The 15,997-nt window shown below is 43.7% G+C and overlaps 1 pseudogene; it reads left to right on the forward strand.

The window, feature by feature from the left end:
- Positions 1-1,046: 1,046 nt before the first annotated feature.
- On the forward strand, positions 1,047-14,560 carry LOC125961366 (methylsterol monooxygenase 1-like; annotated as a pseudogene).
- Positions 14,561-15,997: the final 1,437 nt, after the last annotated feature.

The following is a 15,997-nucleotide window of genomic DNA, read 5'->3' on the forward strand; positions in this document are numbered from 1 at the left end:
AGAATATATGTAGCTGTGGTTATTCACATCAACAATCAACATGATTGCAATAAAACCCTAAAAACAAAGTGTATACTCAGAAGAATAGTTGAATACTTTGTGGTACATTTATATCATGACATGTCGCACAGCCATTAAAAAAGAATTTCTTAAACCTCTATCTAGTGACTTGAGGGAACTTTTATCTTTCATCTCTGCAAGATGCAGAGAAATGTACTATAAACTGCGGTTCGATTTCTGTAAGAGATACGGACAGAAATCTACATAGGTATATACATTTGCATCTGAATTTATGAGCATGAAAAAATATAGAAGAATATAATACATCTGCTAGCAAGGCTACCTGGGAGGAGGAAAAGCAGATGGTACAGATGGAGAGACAAACAGGAAGGGAGGAAAGAAAATATGAGAATAGGAGAAAAGTGAGAAGGGGGGTTAAAAGGAAAAAACTATTATTTCAAATAAGGACAATTTTTGTGAAAGTTATCACGTGTGTGTGAACAGGGAAAACGTATCTCCGTATAAATCTATTCTATACATCTTGTTAATCACGGTAACACCTTACTTGATTTTTTGACTACTCGTTCTGTGGATTTCTAACAGGTAAGTTAAAGTTTCTCACAAAACTGTGGATTTGTTGTTTTTTCTTGTAATTCTATCAGGTTTAGTATTATATATCTCAATTCTATGTTACTAGGCACATATAAGCACAAAGACTAAACTTATTGGTAGATTAAATATTTCATCAATATCTATTTTTGTCTTTTCAAATCACACTGATTATTTTTGCCTTGAAATCCATTTTGCCTAATGCTAAAATTGGTGCTTTCCCTTTGCTGGCATTTGCCTGGAATACCTTTTTCCATCTCAGTATTTTCAGTTTTTCTATATTGCCCTGTTTTTGCTGTCTCTTATAAAACATCACACAGTTTGACTTTTTAAACTCAAGAGTCTTTGTCTTTTAACAGTGAATGTAATAGATTTACATTTATTATGGTTATTGATATATTTGCACATGTTCTACCAATTTACCATGGATTTTCTATTGCATATGCTGTTTTCATGCTTCTCTTTCACCCCTGCTTTTTGGTTAGTTGATAGCGTTTTATTTGTCCTCAACTAATTTTTCTTCTGATGACTTGGAAAATGTATATTCTGTTCCTATTATCTTTATATCTTTGACGCACATAGTTAAGCATATTCTTAATCAATATCTAGAGTTAATTAACATCTGTATCTTCCCACTAAATAAAATGAGAATCTTAGCATGCTTTTACTTTTCTCTCCTACCTCCTTCCCAGATTTCATACCTCTCAACCCCATGTTATCATCTTAGCTTTTAGTTAATTATTATAAGTAAAGATACTTATTTAAACTTAAAAATAAACCTTTCCCAGCGGTGCGCAGAATTATAAGGATGTCTGCAGAGATTTGATAAATGGCAACAAATGAAAGTATCAGCATCTTTAGTTCAGCATCCTTGGCTGTGGAGTCACTTTTACCTGAGAATCCTCTGCAGGAACCATTTTAACATGCTTGGAACTATATGTTGAATAATTATACAAAGTTCCAGATGGCAACATGGGGATGCCTCATAGTTCATGAGGTCCTTTGTTTCTTGTTCTGTTTACCTGCATTTTTGTTTCAATTTATACCTTACATGAAAAAGTACAAAATTCAAAAGGATGAACCAGAAACGTGGGGAAATCAATGGAAATGTTTTAAAGTACTTCTCTTTAATCACTTTTGTATCCAGCTTCCTTTGATTTGTGGAACCTATTATTCTACAGAGTATTTCAATACTCCTTATGATTGGCAAACAATGCCAAGATGGTACATGCTTTTGGCAAGATGGTTTGGCTGTGCAGTGATTGAGGATACGTGGCACTACTTCCTGCATAGGCTCTTACACCACAAAACACTATATAATCATATTCATAAAATTCATAAAAATTCATAAAAAAATTCATCATGAGTTTCAGGCTCCATTTGGAATGGAAGCTGTATACGTACATCCTCTGGAAACCCTAATTCTTGGAACTGGATTTTTTCATTGGAATCATGCTTTTATGTGATCATGTTCTTCTTCCTTGGGCCTGGGTGACCATTAGTTTGATAGAAACTGTTGATGTCCATAGTGGTTATGACATTCCTCTCAACCCTTTAAGTCTCATTCCTTTCTATGCTGGTTCTCAGCAGTCAGGATTTCCACCACATGAACTTCATTGGAAACTATGTTTCGACATTTACATGGTGGGATAGACTTTTTGGAACAGACTCTCAATTTACTGCCTACAATGAGAAGATGAAGGTTGAGAAAAAGACTGAATAAACATCTCACATAAACCTTCCTGAAGATACACATTTCCTGAATTGAAGTTAGTAGCTAACATTGCTTCTGGGGAGTGGAAATAAACATGTCTTGGTTGCTAAGTGATAAAAAATACATTAACAACTTTTAATTATCTTCCTAGTGGGAACTTTTATATGTTTAAGTACAGTTTCTCTGAGGAAGCTTTAAAGGCCATGTTGCTAACCTCACAAAAAGGATTTAAGTAATGGAAGGAGTATTAATGTAGGTCTTTTGCCCAAGTTGTACTATAGGCCTGAAGCTGAAATTGGTCTTCAAACCTTTTATTTTATTTTATTTTATTTTATTTTTTAAATTTACTTTTATTTATTTATTTTTGGCTGCATTGGGTCTTTGTTGCTGAGCGAGCGGGCTTTCTCTAGTTGCAGTGAGCGGGGTCTACTCTTCATTGTGGTGCGCGGGTTTCTCATTGTGGTGACTTCTCTTTGTTTTGGAGCATGGGCTCTAGGCGTGCGGGTTTCAATAGTTGTAACAGATGGGCTCAGTAGTTGTGGCTCGCGGGCTCTAGAGCGCAGGCTCAGTAGTTGTGGTGCACAGGCTTAGTTGCTCCATGGCATGTGGGATCTTCCCAGACCAGGGCTCGAACCCGTGTCCCCTGCACTGGCAGGCGGATTCTTAACCACTGTGCCACCAGGGAAGCCCTCTTCAAATCTTTTAAATATATAGTGGCCATTTCAAGAACTCTTAGTAGCATTGAACTTTAAACACTTCTTTGGAATTTGCTTAAAGATCAAATGCCATGGGTTGAACCACACCAATCTGTACAGTGTGAGGGAGTGCTAACACTGAAACAGCCAGCACTGGGAATTTCTACTCTTATCTGGAGCTGGCCAGTTTGGGGTGATTCTCTTTCTTTGAGAAGTCCTTTTTGATTACAATGTACTACTCTTATCTATAAATTAAGGCATTTCTGAATTGATGAAAGACTATTTTAGTCTAAAAGTTTTCAGGTTACTTGAATTTTTTAAACACTGGGCTTTATTTCTGCTACGTACCCTTTCATTTTTGCACATCAAGTTTTCATTATACTTAAAGCTGTATCTTGAAACTTTGTGTACTGACTTGCTGTATTTGCACTTGGAGCTATTGAAACAAATGATTTTGTTTAATTAAATAAATAAATAAATAAACCTTTCTGGTTTCCTTGCTTACTTGTGCTTCTTATATCACACATTTTCTTCCTAAATTTATTTTCTCTTTGTTGGAGTATATCTTCTACACCAGTGGGCTCTCAACCAGAGGCTATCCTGCACCCCTTCCCAATGTAGGGGTGTTTTGTATTGTCATAGTGATTGAGGAGGAACGCTACTGGCATTTAGTAGACGGCAGTGAAAGACACTAAGCAACCTGCAGCGTGGGGATCCGTCTTACACGATGAACAATTGTTCCACCCAAAATGCCAGCAGGACCCTGTTGAGAAATGCCATTCTGTATGGACTGTGAGTTGCAAACTTTTTTAGTCTGCTTGTGTCTTAAAATGTCTTTATGATGCTCTTACGTTTGCTTGATAGCTTGGTTGGGTAAAGATTCCTAAATTCACAAGTATTTGGCCAGAGAAATTTGGAGATATCATTCTGTTGTTTTCTTGCTTACAAAGTTGCAAATGAGAAGGCTGATTATTGTATTCTCATTCCACCCTAGATAATTTTATTTCACTTCCTTTTTATCCTTGGTGTCCTGAAATTTCATCATGATGTAATTAGTTGTAGGCCTTTGACAGTCTTCTTATAAATTACAGGACACAATTCCTGTGAACTGTAGAGGACCTAAACTAGGTCCTTTCAATATAAGAGCTCATGTATTTAAGTTTTAAGAAAATGGCTTGAATTATTGCCTTGCTTCAGGGATTCTCTCCTTCCTTCACTTTCTTCTCTCATTCTGTAACTCACGTTAAGCAGACAGTGAACTTGTGCATCTCTTTCTTAACACTTTGTTCATACTTCCCATGTATTTCTTCTTTTGCACTGCATTTTGGGAGACTTCCTTAGCTTGATCTTCTGGTTTACTAACTAACTCTTCAAACTATTTTGCCCTTCAACCCATCTATTGAAATTTTTATTTTTAAAAGAATTATTAGTTTTATTTTAAAAAGAAAAAACTTTTTCATTTACAAAACTTTGGGGTGCTTTTGAAAAACATTGATGTGATAAGCTCTCTCATGTGACCAAGCTTTTCATGATACTTTTACTATAGTCTGGTTCTATTTGCTTTCTTAACTCTGTTTCATCACCTGTTAACCAGGAATAATAATACCTACCACTCCATTTCATTGTGATGATTAGAGTTAACATAACACGATGCCTGGTATGTAGTGAGCTAAATACTTGCTGGATGAATATACAAAGCAGAATAATAAATGTAAAAAACCTGGCACATATATAGTAGGCCCTCATTAAATGGAAGCATGTTACCATTATTATTATTATCCCTGTTAGTATTTGCTGAGACAGTGGCATTCGAGGATTTTACATTCTTGGTTTCAACCAGGTGAGAACACCGCCACCTCTCACACGCCCAGATCCACGACACGGACTGCTTTGTAACTTTGCCGAGGCACGAACTTGAACTACAAATTGGCAGGCTGGTGAGTGGGAGTGGGAATCTGCCCAGCATCTGTCTCCCAAAATGGCTTCTTATGTTTTTATTTAATATGTGAAGCCAGTTAACCCTCACCACCACCCTGAAAGGCAGATGTCATTATCCCCGTTTTATAGGATGATAAACCTGAAGAAATTCACAAGGCAGTGGTTTAGGCTTCTGCGCTCAGCAGTCAGACAGATGGGGTTCTTTCTGACTCAAGAAATGGATGCTCTGGGGCTTCCCTGGTGGCGCAGTGGTTGAGAGTCCGCCTGCCGATGCAGGGGACACGGGTTCGTGCCCCGGTCCGGGAAGATCCCACATGCCGCGGAGCGGCTGGGCCCGTGAGCCATGGCCGCTGAGCCTGCGCGTCTGGAGCCTGTGCTCCGCAACGGGAGAGGCCACAACAGTGAGAGGCCCGCGTACAGCAAAAAAAAAAAAAAAAAAAAAAGGGAAGACCAGGTCCTTTTCCTCTTCCAGGCTTGCAGCTCCTGTGAGTACTCCCCCTTCCCCTTAGCAGAGACTAGAAGGGGGCTGCTGGCAAAGCCGCAGTGCAGTTCTCAGAATCCCAGTGCCAGCACCACAAAGCAGCGTGTGGAAAGGTGGGTTTCAGCTGAGAGACAATAGCTTGATAACTGAATAGGTGACATTCTATGCTCCGCGGCAGGTGGGATATTCCCGGACCGGGGCACGAACCCGCGTCCCCTGCATCGGCAGGCAGACTCTCAACCACTGCGCCACCAGGGAAGCCCTTCCCCATTTTAAAAAAAATTTATTTTATTTATTTATTTTTGGCCGCGTTGGGTCTTCGTTGCTGCGCGCGGGCTCTAGTTGTGGATGGTGGTGGCTACTCTAGTTGCAGAGCACGGGCTCTGGGCACGCGGGCTTCAGTAGTTGTGGCTCGCAGGCTCTAGAACGCAGGCTCAGTAGTTGCGGTGCACGGGCTTAGTTGCTCCGTGGCACGTGGGATCTTCCCGGACCAGGGCTTGAACCTGTGTCCCCTGCATTGGCAGGCAGATTCTTAACCACTGCGCCACCAGGGAAGCCCTCCCATCTTCTTTCGTGGGATTCCTGTGAGCATCACCCCAGCATCACTCATTGACCTTGGCAGTGGCCATTTCTTCCTGTGACACCAGCTGAATCCAGTTTGCAGGTTTTTAAACACTATCAGAAGGCTTCTTATGCCCCTGCAGACACCAGCACCTGCTGTGCAGCACCCCGTCGTCAAAGGTCTGCATCCCACACTCATAGCCCCTCCTCTGAGCTCAGACACCAGCACAAGCTGGCCAGGAACCCCTCCTCAGAGGTTTCTGAAACCACGTCTAAGTTTTAATAACGCCAATGTGTTTCCTTTGTTCCTTGAGCCTTAGAGGTGGTAGATGCTTCCTGCAGTCACTGCCTCTGTGACAACATCGAGTTCTTTTGATCCTTTTTTAGTTTTCTACTTAACAACTTTATACCTAGTTAATAATGCTTTATATTGATTGATCTCTTTTAAATAACTGGTGTGGTTTCTAACTCCTGACTAGATCGACCCTGACTCATACATAGCCTGGAAGGGGTAGACCATCCCCTAGGCCAAGATGTGACCGTACATCTAAATGAAGACATAAAATCTCCAATGGAAGTGGGTGAACTTCAGAAGAGGATTGGTCAGCCATTGAAGACTGGACCAGCGAGAGCCAGCAGCACAGACCCCAGCAGGACATCCTCAGCAGTGACAAGAGGACACACCATCGTCATCCGCAGCCTGGATGACTGTAAGGAGCTCTGTTGGAGGGTGAGACCACGACTCAGGATGGCAACCAGCTAGATTTAGTGCTTCCTTATGTACAGGAGCACATGGCTGCTCAGCATAGCCTCATGAGCAAAGCAAACGGTGAATCTTACATAGGTTTGGGGAAGAGTTTGCTTCGGGATTACATTGGTTCCAAAAGCGGGAGTGGGGTGATGCCAGCCTCAGAAGCATGTTCCTTTCAGTGAATCCACTGCAGATTAGCTGGTTTTCAAAGCACAGACTGTCACTGATTGGTTGGTTTCAGAGGCAGGATCAGTGACATGAGTTGCCCTTGACCTGTTAGACAGGTTTAAGACCAGTTCTCTTGTTTATTTATTACTAGGACTATAGAAAAATCAGTCTTTTCCTGGGAGTGCACAGGCTTTTTAATATTCACATCCCATTTGGTCCTCCTGCTTCCATCTTTGAATCCTACCAGCCATTCTCAATACAATCTGATCACAGCACCCAAGAGATCTTTTTGCAAAACTCAAATTGGATCGTGTCATTCCCCTGCTTCCAACCTTCTCATGGATTCCTGTTGCACGTAGAACAAAACTGAAACTCTCCACAGCAGAGCTGACAAGACCTGCGTTAACTGGCTTCTCCCTGCCCTTCTCTTTCCTTTGTTTGATCTAACGACCCAGTTCAAGTCAGGATCTCTCCTACCTCCAGGTCTTCCCACATTGCTGGCCCTTCTTCCTGGAACACTCTCCCCTTCACCCTTCACCTGGAAAACTCCTATTCATCCATCAAGTCTCAATGTAATCATCACCTCCTCAGAGAGGACCTCCATGACTGTGCAGTCCTTCTGCTTTAGTTGCTGAAATGTGGGGAAATGAACCTAATCATTCTCCTATAGCATTTATCCCTGTTTATAATAACACATTTTAAATTAATTAATTAATTTAGTTAGTTATTTGCTTGCTTGTTTGCTGTCTATCTCCCCTGCAGGGCTATGAATGCTCTGAGGGCAGAGACTGCGTTTGTTTTGCTCACCACTATACAACCAGTGGCTGGCGTACACCAAGCACTCAGCAAATAATTGTGGAAAGAACAGATAAACTCTCAAGTAGGGGAGTCTTCCTACAATAAACAGGAGCCCCTCCACATGGTCTCCTCCCCCAGCCAGACCTCCACGGCCAGGCCCTCTAGCAAGATTAATTTTCTGGCCATGGCATGTGGGATCTTAGCTCCCCGACCAGGGATCAAACCTGCGACCTCTGTAGTGGAAGCATGGAGTCTTAACCACTGGACCTCTAGGGAAGTCCCGAGAGTGGGTCTTCATTTCTTCTACCATGGCCACCTCAGCTTCTCAAGAAACAGGCACCTGCTCCAGACAAACCAGGCCAGTTCAATAACACTCATGGAGGAGTTTAGGGAGCAAAGGAAGCATCGGCCAATACAGGAACCCTCACCCCACACCCAGGCTCTGATCTCTAGGGCTGGGCTTACAATTAGAGGGATGAAGACAAGGGATGATGAGTCAAAGGGGCCCTGGGTCAGCAAGGCTACCTCACTCTCCCCCCACACCCAACACACACACACACACACACACACACACCACATCTGTTTGGCCATTAATAACAACCCCCAATGACTGAACGCCTACTCAGAGCTACAAGCAGAAACTTTACTTGGTTTTACCTCATGTAACTCCCTCACCAGCCCCACGAATCAATTTCTAGTATTATCCCTATTTTACAGATGAGGATAATACATTTCAGAGAGGTCAAGCAAACTGCCTGAGGACCCACGGTAAACATGGCAATACTCAGCCTGCATAGCCACAGCAATCGTCAAAGTAGTGAAATTCCCACGCATTATTAGCTGGTAAATAGTAGATGCCTCAAACCCCTGAGCGTTTTCTCCACTCCCCCAGCAGCCCTGACCTCTCCTGCCACCTCTAACCCCTTCACCGCCCCACATTCCAGTAACTAAAGGGTTAAAGCAAAGCGGCCCTGGAAGGGGCAGAGAAACCCTCTAGGAATCTTCTCCAGCAGCTGTCTGTTCTGATCCGTCAGTAGTCATGCCTCACTGGCTGCTAAGTATTTCACATTATTATTTAGGATGCTCTGCTTCTGTTGTAACTAAGATCTTCCCGCTGGAGAATTAGATCCAGGGAGCCCAGCTTCGCGTTGGCCAGGGGCTCATCTCCGGTTTGGAGGGATGCAGTGGGCTGTAAGAGCAGTCCCCCGCCCCCTTCCCCGCCCCCGCTTGAGTCCAGAAAGCAGCAGATTCACCACCAAATCCTAGTATGCTTGCCATTTTCTAAGAAATTATTGAGCCATTGCTGTGTGTCCTCTCTCAGTGAAGCCATTTACAGGGTACTTGCCGGGGCGGGGGGTGGGCAGGGCGCTCCGGATCTAAAGAATGGCCATTTGGTGGTTTCCAGGGCATGGACGCCAAGGTTAGAGTCCACTTGTTCAAGCCCCAGATCTGCCACTTAAGAGCCATAGAGCAAATGACTTAACCTGTCTGTGCTTCAGTTTCCTTTTGTGAAAAATGGGAGTAATAATAATAATAATTCTGACTCCAGCGGGTTGGGGTGAAGGTTCAATTAAATGCAGTATGTAAAAGTCCCTAAGAGTAAATAAAATTAATGTAAAATCCTTGAAACAGTGCCTGTCCCTACCCTAATGCTATACTGGTAAGTGGTAGCTATTAGTTCTGTTTACTAGGTGTGCTAGCCATTTTGCAAATCTCACTGAATACACTGAATACGGTCCCCTGATGCCCTGCCGCAACACGCGCCCGCGCGCGCGCACACACACGGAGATACGGATGCTGGTAGATGATTTCCTACGCCAGCAGAGGGCTCCGGGCTCACACAAGTGGCTGGAGCAGGTCCCTGCCGGGGCTGACAGCTGACAGCTCACCAAGGTCTCCACCTCCCACGCCCTGCTCCGCTTCCGCTCACACACATATAAGGTAAGCCCCCAGTTCCTGGAGGAACGATCTTCGCAAATTAAGTCCGTTATGTGAACCCCCAACCTGCAAGAGCTGAAGCTAGACTTGCTGTCTGCCTCCTGCCCTTTGCTTCCCACTGAAAGAACCAAGTCACCATGACTTCTCTTAATGACGCTTTAGTCGCCTGGTTTAGTCTTTTTTCTTCTCTTTCTGAGGCAGAGAGATGTCTTAAGGGAGACAGCGCAATGTTGCAGGAGAGACCCAGGTCTTGAAATTAGAATTGGATTTTAATATTGGCTTCACCACTCCACCAAATAACCCTGGGCAAATGGCTAACTCTCGGTGCCTCAGTTTCTTCATTTGTATAATAAAGGTAATAAGAGTATGTACCTCATAGGAATGTGAGGATCGAAGGAGATAAATCATGTAAAGACCTTAGCGCAAAGTCTCATATGTAATCCCGGCCTAACAAGTGTTTGACGAAAAGAGTGAAACGCCCAGGTGTATTGTTTTCAGTGATGAGTATAAAGAGAAGGTCATGTACTGTGAGGTAAGACTGACTTGGGTACAAAACAGGCTGTGTGCCAAGTTTCTTTGCATCTCTAAACCTCAGTCTTCCTCATCTGTAAAATGGGCACCCTGGGGCTTCCTTGGTGGTGCAGTAGCTAAGAATCCACCTGCCAATATAGGGGACACAGGTTCGATCCCTGGTCCGGGAAGATCCCACATGCTGTGGAGCAACTAAGCCCGTGTACCACAACTACTGAGCCTGCACTCTAGAGCCTGCGAGCCACAACTACTGAGGCTGTGTGCCACAACTACGGAAGCCCGTGTGCCTGGAACCCGTGCTCCGCAACAAGAGAAGCCACCACAATGAGAAGCCTGTGCACTGCAACGAAGAGTAGGCCCTGCTTGCCGCAACAAGAGAAAAGCCTGCACACTGCAACGAAGACCCAATGCAGCCAAAAATGAAATAAAAATCATAATAAATAAAAGGACACCCTAGAGCTCCATTGAAAATTGGCAGTTTGTATTTTTTTAATAAATTTATTTATGTATTTATTTTTGGCTGCATTGGGTCTTTGCTGCTGCACACGGGCTTTCTCTAGTTGCAGCAAGTGGACTACTCTTCATTGTGGTGCATGGGCTTCTCATTGCGGTGGCTTCTCTTGTTGCGGAGCACGGCCTCCAGGCACACGGGCTTCAGTAGTTGTGGCTCACGGGCTTAGTTGCTCCGCGGCATGTGGGATCTTCCTGCACCAGGGCTCAAACCTGTGTCCCCTGCATTGGCAGGCAGATTCTTAACCACTGTGCCACCAGGGAAGTCCCTAAATTTCGCAGTTTTAAATGAGATCATGTATGTAACAGTCCCCAACATAAGTCTTGGCACATAGTAGACCCACAATAAATATGGGTTCTATTTCTTTTAGCAGATAAATGTAGGTTTTGATTTTTATGAGCCACCATATCAGAAATCCTTCTGATATGGTGGCAGGAATTGTATTTCAACAATAATTGTTTGTGAGAAGGGACATGCTTAACTTATGAGTGTTTAGGAAGATTCAACCATAGCATGAGTCAAGTTCATAGAGACCAGTTATCCATGGTGTCTTTTTGTTTATTTGATGGTGCAATACATAAGATATTGACCATGTACTATGTACTAGATACGCTCTAGGTGCTGGGAATATAGCCAGGGACACGACTATCAGCATCCCTGCTGTCATGGAGTCTATAAGTAACGTGGAAGTCAGAAAACAAAGTAGTCATATGACATCAAGTGCAATAAAGGAGACTGGAGCAGGATAAGGAAACAGAGTGGGGTTGGAGGGGCTGGATCAGAGAAGATAGGGTGGTCAGGGAAGACTTGCCTAAAGAGGTATTAGACCATGACCTATTGAATAAAGTGAAGAGTAAGCCATGTGATGATTGGGGAAAGAGCATTCCAGGAGAGGGAACAGCAAGTGCAAAGGCACAGAGGTGGGAAGAAACTGTGTTCAGGGAATGGGAAATTAGAGCTGTAAGACTCAAGCAGAGTGAGCTATGGGAAATTAGAGCTGTAAGACTCAAGCAGAGTGAGCTATGGGAAATTAGAGCTGTAAGACTCAAGCAGAGTGAGCTACGGGAGCGTGGAAAGTAGTCAAGTGCCAGACCATCTGAAGTCTTTTAGATGATGGCGACAATATTGTCTAAGCCCCCCAGCACTCTAAAGATGGACCACAGTACGGCATAGGTGGATGCTGATAGGAATAACCAAGGCATCGATTTGTAGGGGAGAGGGGATGAAATACACCTGCACCTATAGGATTGCCCTTACGGAGGATCAGAGAAGGTGCATTTGTAACAGGAGGAGACGCAGAACACTCAGGCTCTGATGCAGGTAGATTGGTGGATTTGCAATGAGAAGATGAGATTGTTTTCTTCTTATTGTTTCTTTTCCCTTCTTTATTCTTTCCTTCTTTTCTTTTTTCTTTTTTTTTTTTGTCAGCGAGATAAGAAGGTCATCAGTTAAGAGTAAGGAGTTGAGGGCAGAAGAGAGAAGATTCGAGATAGCCTCTGGGTGAGTGAGAGTGAATTGGCCAGGGATTTCCCCATGATGGGGAGGACCCATTTGAGGGTCTGTATTTTCCTCTGGCCCCAGTTAATTGCTGGGCACAGGTGTGACATGTGGTGATTTAGGTTTAAGCAGAGTTGGGATTCTGCAGGTGAGTAGATGGAGAGAGAAGGGGGCACGGGAGTTGAGGGTGAACACAAGGGCATGATGATAGTGAAGAACAGGGTAAGGCGGTGAGCTGGGTAAGGGGGGAAGTAAGGCCACAAAGGGCAGACTACACAAATGTGGAAGTCAAAGGATTGGAGAACTGGGAGAAGTATTTTGATATGCTCCAGTTTCAGATGTGGTTTTAGAGGAACTAAAAAAATACAATGAATAGTTATTGAAGGCCTGCTATAATCATTAAAACGACATACAATTTATTGAGCACTTATTATGTGCCTGGCACCCTGCTGAGTATTGGACATTTACTGTATCTCATTTAATTCTCATGACAATCCATCAAGGTTGGTACTGTTATTATCCCCATTGTACAGATGAGGAGACTGAGCCTCAGAGAGATCTAGTAACTTACCCAAGAATGCACAGCTGGTAAGTAACTGTATGGTTAGGCCATTCAAGGTGGCTGTTTTCTTGCTCTCTCTACATCCCCTGCTCAACCAGGTCCTGCTTCACTCACATGACTATCCAATTCTCTTAATTATAGGGCTTAATTTGTCCCTGGTAACTGATGTGCCAATTCCCCCTATAAACAGTACCCTCCTTCTCCCCCAGGTTGCAAAGGGAGACTGCTGCCATGTCTTGCCCACCATCTACCACACACAGTGGGGTGTCACTCTGGAACCCTTTGTGTAAGAGACCCCTGCCCAATAAGCCACTGATGTCTCTGTCTCTGTCTCCGGACTCTTTCTTCGGTCTTAGGGGCCTGGGAAGAGCAGTCCAACAGTTACAAAGGGCTCTGTATACTTACAAGGCCGAGGGATCATAACTATTTTGCCATTCCAGCTGCCATACACTGTGCTGGATTCGTATAATGATAACATTCAGCTTCAGGTACATCTCTTAGCTGATCTCAGCCTGAAAACAGGGCATCTGGCCTCAGTTGCCCAGGGGTGGCAGCTGGGAGTGGAGGTGGAGGGATCTGGAATTCTTGTCTTGTGTAGTAGTCTTGGTGGAGCTGTCAGTCTGGGCGCCTGCCTTCCTTAGCTAAGGGGAGGGCATGTTACCTGAGCTCAGCCACTGGACTCTTGCTCCAGGGACCCTGACTCTGATCAAAGAAAGGTCTGATCTGATGGGCTTCCCTGGTGGCGCAGTGGTTGAGAGTCCGCCTGCCGATGCAGGGGACACGGGTTCGTGCCCCGGTCCGGGAGGATCCCACGTGCCGCAGAGCGGCTGTGCCCGTGAGTCATGGCTGCTGAGCCTGCGTGTCCGGAGCCTGTGCTCCACAACGGGAGAGGCCACAGCAGTGAAAGGCCCGCGTACTGCAAAAAAAAAAAAAAAAGGTCTGATCAAGAAAGGGGAGAAAAAACCCAATCCAAAAATGGGCAGAAGACCTAAATAGACATTTCTCCAAAGAAGATATACAGACTGCCAACAAACACATGAAAGAATGCTCAACATCATTAATCATTAGAGAAATGCAAATCAAAACTACAATGAGATATCATCTCACACCAGTCAGAATGGCCATCAACAAAAAATCTAGAAACAATAAATGCTGGAGAGGGTGTGGAGAAAAGGGAACCCTCTTGCACTGTTGGTGGGAATGTAAATTGATACAGCCACTGTGGGGAACAGTATGGAGGTTCCTTAAAAAACTACAAATAGAACTACCATATGACCCAGCAATCCCACTACTGGGCATATACCCTGAGAAAACCATTATTCAAAAAGAGTCATGTACCAAAATGTTCATTGCAGCTCTATTTACAATAGCCCGGAGATGGAAACAACCTAAGTGTCCATCATCGGATGAATGGATAAAGATGGTGTGGCACGTATATACAATGGAATATTACTCAGCTTTAAAAAGAAATGAAATTGAGCTATTTGTGATGAGGTGGATGGACCTAGAGTCTGTCATACAGAGTGAAGTAAGTCAGAAAGAGAAAGACAAATACCGTATGCTAACACATATATATGGAATTTAAGGGAAAAAAAAGTCATGAAGAACCTAGGGGTAAGACAGGAATAAAGACACAGACCTACTAGAGAATGGACTTGAGGATATGGGGAGGGGGAAGGGTAAGCTGGGACAAAGCAAGAGAGAGGCATGGACATATATACACTACCAAACGTAAGGTAGATAGCTAGTGGGAAGCAGCCGCATAGCACAGGGACATCAGCTCGGTGCTTTGTGACCGCCTGGAGGGGTGGGATAGGGAGGGTGGGAGGGAGGGAGACGCAAGAGGGAAGAGATATGGGGACATATGTATATGTATAACTGATTCACTTTGTTATAAAGCAGAAACTAACACACCATTGTAAAGCAATTATACTCCAATAAAGATGTTAAAAAATAAAATAAAATAAAATAAAATAAAAAAGAAAGGGGAGAAAAGGATGGAACTAATGCATTTTGCCTACCTAAACACCCAAAGCATCTCCAGCCTTTTCTAAGCCTTGTCCTCCAGCTTCCTGTCACCTCTGTGAATTAGCTACTAGCCTGCCAATATACTCCTTTTCTGCTAAAATTAGCCAGAGTTGGTTCCTGAAACTTGCAATTAAAGAACCTGCACTGGCAAATCAGGGGGGGGAAGAGACAAAGTACTGTAAAGCTAAAGTGAATGATTTATTCCTTGGATAAATGTGTACTGAGCAGGGCCAGGACTAGGGTGAAGCAAGTGAGATACCCAGGGCACAAAATTTAAGGAAGCTTTCACTCAACCCCCTCTCCCCGCAAAATATCAGTGGCTTAAAGAACAAGGATTACTTCTCTTTCACATGAGAGTATGAAGAGATCTAGAATGTTCCAGGTCAGCAGGTAGCAATTCTGCTCCATTCAGGGACACTGGTACTTTCTATTTGGTGATCCTATCATCCCCTAGCACATTATCATCATCACAAGGCTGGGAGAAGGGGTTTTGGCGGACAGCTAGCAGACTCCACGGAAGTCATTGCCCACGTGGAGCCTATTTTCCAGCAGATTCTATTCTTAGTAATAAAAGGCTGCTGGGGAAACATACTCACAGACTAGAGAACGAACTTATGGTTACCAGGGGAGGTGGGGGGGAGAGTTAGAGAGTTTGGGATTGACATGTACACACTGCTATATTTAAAATAGATAACCAGCAAGGACCTATTGTATAGCACAGGGAATTCTGCTCAATATTATGTAACAACCTAAATGGGAAAAGAATTTGAAAAAGAATAGACACATGCATATGTATAACTGAATCACTTTGCTGTACACCTGAAACTAACACAACATTGTTAATGAACTATACTCCAGTGTAAAATAAAAAGTTTTTAAAAAGTGATAAAAATATAAAAGGTTGCTTGGTATAAGCCCTTGGGGGTTCAGGGAGGGAGAGGTGTTTATGGGCTGCAGTAAATGGGGAAGGCATGAAGAAGTGGGAGAATGTTCCCGAAGAGAGGAATTACAGGAGTTACCCCTGGAGCCTGGGAAAGGTAAAATGAACTTGGCCTGTCATCTTGCAATGGGGCAGGAAAAAGATCTGCTAGACGAAGGTGGAACTCTCATGCCTTCTCACAACCCAGTTTTGTAGTCAGAAGATGAAATTGGGAATGAGGAAAGCTGGACCTGAGTTCTAGTTCCTGAGTTGACCTCAGGTATACTCCTTAACCT

This window comes from Orcinus orca, chromosome 16 (genome assembly GCF_937001465.1).
Source record: "Orcinus orca chromosome 16, mOrcOrc1.1, whole genome shotgun sequence".
Classification (NCBI taxonomy): domain Eukaryota; kingdom Metazoa; phylum Chordata; class Mammalia; order Artiodactyla; family Delphinidae; genus Orcinus; species Orcinus orca.